The sequence below is a fragment of the Capsicum annuum genome, chromosome 1, assembly GCF_002878395.1.
Source record: "Capsicum annuum cultivar UCD-10X-F1 chromosome 1, UCD10Xv1.1, whole genome shotgun sequence".
Taxonomy (NCBI): domain Eukaryota; kingdom Viridiplantae; phylum Streptophyta; class Magnoliopsida; order Solanales; family Solanaceae; genus Capsicum; species Capsicum annuum.
The window spans coordinates 214,732,136-214,737,652 of record NC_061111.1 but is presented as its reverse complement, the minus strand read 5'-3'; positions in this window follow the sequence as shown (position 1 = coordinate 214,737,652).

The window sequence follows — 5,517 nt, the reverse complement described above, 5'->3', positions numbered from 1 at the left end:
TATTGTAATGTATATATATCGTAGTATATTTTATTTAAAGTAGTACATAGACATTGAATGGTGCGTATATATGTGTATATATCTTCTATAGACGTGTATCTTTAACGTATACATGTGTATATGTTTTATAGATTAGTGTATATATATATATATATATATATATATATATATATATATATTGTAATGTATATATATTGTAGTATATTTTATTTAAACTTTAAAGCAGTAAATATACATTGAATGGTGCGTAGATATGTGTAATTGTGTATATGTGTATATATTTTTTAAATTGTAATGTAGTATATGCTATATATATATAGTGTATATATATTGTTTAACGTATTAAAAATGTATATAGGTGGGTATATATAGTGTATATTGAATAAAACTTTTTTTGACCGGGTTTGACCGGATTTTTAACTGGGTTTGATCGTATTTAGGTGGGTTTGACCGGGTTGGGTTAAGTGGGCCGGGTTAGGGCTATTTTTAAAAATTTTACTGTTGAGCTCGGACCGGCCCACTTAACCCCAACCCGGACCCATCCCGACCCACTAATCGGATAAATTAATGAGCCGATTCTGGGTTGACCCTGCCCGGCCCACTTAACACGCTTATCTCATATTTTTCTTCATGGGGTGATATAATTATTATACTATATAAAAATAATTGATTTGACTCAGTATTTGTGAATTATAAAAATATAGATATTAATTTGTAATTATGAAAAAAAATATAAAGGATATTGAAAATGTTGAAAGAATGTAATTAATTTAAAAAAATTATAAAAATATGATGTTATATCATTTACGTGTGTATATTGCGTATTTATTATGTGTATGTATATTGGGTATTTAAAAAGGAAAAGTAATAATAAAATAGAATATCAAATCTAACTTTTCCAAACACATCCCTTAAATTAGGGATAGTAGATAAAAGAAAAGTTAAATGTCATAAATATGACAAGACCTTGACTAGACTGATTTGTTGTTTTGGGTATTAAAATAATTAAATCGACTCACATTTATAAGTCGTATTAAATAATATACGAAAAAGATAAACGTCGATATATAATTATAGAAAAAAATATAAACAACAAACAAAAAATATAATTATCTTGAAGAAAAATATATTATGCTATAAAGAATTAAAATTATATTGTGCAGTAAAAAATTACAGTGCTATGTTGTGTACGTATGTAAATGATTGTGCAAAAATATTAAAATAATAATAAACTGGTAAAAATTCTAAAATTTACCAATTTAAAGATAATTATCAATAAATTATGTAAAAATTAAAATATGACAAAAATTGATAAAAAATCATAAAATAACGACGATTATCAATAAAGTTAAAAAATAGAAAAATGTGTGAAAAATTACATTTTGTGCACTTTAATGATCAGGAAGTCTGAATGTGCTAATTTAAGCATGGAAAGCCAAAATTGGGTGTCAACAGTTTTTCTCTTTTCATTTGAAGATAATGTAGAAGTCTTCAAACGAAAACGTTGATATGAAGCCAATTTTACTTGATAAAAAATTATTTTTGATAAAAAATTCAAGCAAACTCCAATTTAGAGTTGCTTATACACCTCGGGTTGCATGAGGATCAGGTCGGAGGTAATTTTAAAATTAGGCAAATTGCCCTGTTATTAAGGGTGAAAGACCGTGTGAAGTAATTAATGAAATATGGACTATTTGGGAACAGAAATGTTCATTTATTCTCGATGTTCCTTTCAAAATTGACCCAGTATTGAGCTGTGAGATGTTGGGGATGCAGGATTGTGTACTTACTGGGGAGAAAGAATAATTGTAGAGCTATGACGATCAAACTCTATGAATAGCTTCTTACATATCTTGAGTGTCACAAGAATCAAGTCAATGTAGTTTGAAAAAGAAAATAGGGTAAATTTTGATATGGTTCTCAAAATTTACCCCAGTGTATGATTCATGGTGACACTGTCTTCTGGGAAGAAAAAGAAATGTCTTGTTATGGTGAATTGTAAGATGTGTGATATCACCGATTGTCTACAGGGACTTGAAGATGAATTAAAGGTGTCTTCGATTGAGTACGAAGACTAGGTGATGAATAAAAGATGTCTTCGATTGTCTACGGAGACTTGATGATATCTCTAATTATCTATGGAGACGGATGTTGATTGTCGTCTCTGATTGTCTATGAAGATTGATGTTGAATAATAATGTCTTCGATTGTCTACGAAGACTGGTGTTGAATGATGATGTCTTTGATTGTATGCGGAGACTTGACGACATCTCCAATTGTCTATGAATACTAATGTTGATTGTCATCTCCGATTATCTACGGAGACTGGTGTTGAATGATAATGTCTTCAATTGTATACGAAGACTTGATGATATCTCCAATTGTCAATGGAGACAGATATGGAATGTCGTCTTCGATTGTCTACAGAGACTGGTGTTGAATGATAATGGCTTCGATTGTATACGAAGACTTGATGACATCTCCAACTGTTTATGGAGATGGATGTAGATTGTCGTCTCTGATTTTCTACAGAGACTGGTGTTGAATGATGACGTCTTCGATCGTATATGAAGACTTGATGACATCTCCAATTGTCTATGAAGATGGATGTAGATTATCGTCTCCGATTCTCTACAGAGACTGTGTCATGAATGATGTCTTCGATTATTTATGAAGACTATGTCATGAATGTTGCCTTCGATTGTATACAAAGACTATGTATGATATCTCCAATTGTCTATGGAGACTTGATAATAAAATGACGTCTCTGATTGTCTATAAAGACTATATAATGAATATTGTCTTCGATTGTCTACGAAGACTATGTCATGAATGTTGTCTTCAATTGTATACGAAGACTATGTATGATATCTCCGATTGTCTATGGAGACTTGATGATAAAATGTCATCTCTGATAGTCTACACAGACTATGTAATGAAGGTTGTCTTAGATTGTCTACGAAGACTTTGTTGATATCTCCAATTGTATATTGAGAGTGATGATAAAATAACGTCTCTGATTATCTACAGAGACTATGTCATGAATGATGTCTTCAATTGTCTACGAAGACTACGTCATGAATGTTGTCTTTGATTGTATACAAAGACTATGTATTATATCTCATATTGTTTACGGAGACTTGATGATAAAATAATGTCTCTGATTATCTACAGAGTTTATGTAATGAATGTTGTCTTAGATTATCTATGAAGACTATATTGATATCTCTAATTGTCTATGTAGAGTAATAATAAAATGACATCTCTGATTGTTTATAGAGACCATGTAATGAATGATATCCCCGATTATCTACGAAGACTATGTCATGAATGTTGTCTTCGATTGTATATGAAGACTATGTATGATATCTACGGAGACTGATGTATGATAACTCCGATTGTCTACTAAGACTTGATGATAAATGATGCCTCTGATTTTCTACAGAGACTATGTGATGAATGTTGTCTTCGATTGTCTACGAAGACTATGTCATGAATGTTGTCTTCGATTGTTTACGAAGACTGAGGCCAGCAACTAGTAAGGTGACTGAAATCTAATAGCCCTCTCAACTAGTTAGGCTATTGATGTGTAAAAAATTCTTGACTTGGGATAAAAAATATAATAGCCTCTCGGCTGGTGGGGCTATAAAAAATATAAAATACTCAAAGATGAGCGCCTGACTGAAACATAAAATGTTGGTATTTAAAGGTATGTGCTTGAAAGAAAAAGGCAAAACATCCTTATTTGAAAATTAAAAGCCTTAAATAAAAAAAAAAGAATTTTTTTTTATATTTTCTTGATAAAAAAAGCTGAGAGATGAAGAATGCACGATTTTTTCTTGACTTCGGTTAATACCAATAATTAGTAGTGTGTATAAGAATTTTCCATTTCTTTTCCGACTAATCGAGATTGACTTCAGGGTAACTCCTATAGTTTCAAGTGGTACCTCAAACATACCTAAGTACCGATAAGATTTGTTCGTCTTGCTTCAAACAAAGATTTTGAGCTATGCTTATTCTCATGTTTTAAGTGCCCTCTCCAGAAAGAAAGTCCCATTTCACATATATTTGAGTAATTTTCTTTTTGAATTTGGGGACATCTAAAGAAATACACTCACACTCAGAAAGAAATTAAATGCATGCAATTGTAATACCACAGGCTTGGCCTCCATGTAAGTATCCACTAATGTGAGGACACTTGGAATTGGATCTTGTAGGACTTGTTATTGGCATATAATGTAGGTTGGGGACAGGTAGGATAATATTTGGGATGGAAGTGACTAATTCCCCAATGAGCGTTACACTGTATTTGTGCTTTCAACATTTGTTGCACTTTGACGCGTAATCTTCATTGTTGTGCTTCGTCGTCCTTTGTTTTTGTATATGCTTCAACTTCTTTTGAATTTTGTGTTGGAGTTTTTTCCCCTTCTTCCAAGAAACTATATATTTTTTTCCTTTCTCTCTTTTTTGTGTGGGGGTTTTTCTTCTTTCAAAGTTGTTTTTTTCATTTTTGTTCATCTAGGACAATATATCTTTTGCATTTTGCATCTTTGATCTTGAATCTTTGTCCATAAATTGCACGTATTTAGTTCACTCAAGAAGGTAGGGCTAAGAGAGGGATAGTGCTTATAAGCACTCAAAAAGGTATAGGTTCATATGTGGTTGTCCGAAGAAAAGGTTTTAAGCTCAAAATAAGGGAGTGCTAGGGATAAATGTCATTTGGTAGGCTGTGAAATGCTCAATCGGTTCAAAGAAGGCCTACGGTCCTTTCCTAAACCAAGTGTAACTCAGAATTTTGCCTCAACAAACATTTAGGCCAAGTTCTAGATCAGCAATACAATGCACTGAATTAAACTAAAGCTCACCACACAGTGCACATGAAACGATGAGGTTGATTTTGTTCTTGTCTTAGATGTATGCAAGAGAATTTTTCAAGTATTTCTTAGGTGTGATAAAAGGTACCAAAAGAATCTATGGTTTACCATGAAGTTAGTCCTTTTCATCATACCAATTTATTCTTTCTCATGCACACTCCTAACTATATTGGTACCAACCAAGTCAATTTTATTTTTATTTAAAATAAGAATGGGACCGAACCCAAATGAAGGTTGCCTACGCATCTTGTGAAAACAAGAATCAGGTCTACGTAGTTCAGGCAAATTTGCAAATTTGTATGTGCAATGTATGATTGTAAAAAAAATTGATGGTCATTCATAAAAATAATATGAAAGACGATCAAGAAAGAACTGCTTTTAGCATTAAAATTGTTCTGATCAAATGATCAAAAGAATGAATGTAAAACATGGGGAGAGCTTTGACACAACTTCAGTATGCTGAAAAGATTAAAAAAGTCAAACATTGAAAGAATTATGACATTATTTTGCCGCAGTTGGCAGGATTATTATAATTGAAAAATATGGAATTCCTGCTTTTGAAAGTGAGAATTGATGCGCCATTAATTTAATAGTTTACGACATTTGAAAGAAGAAATTAAGTAGTATTGCATAGAAAATAGGT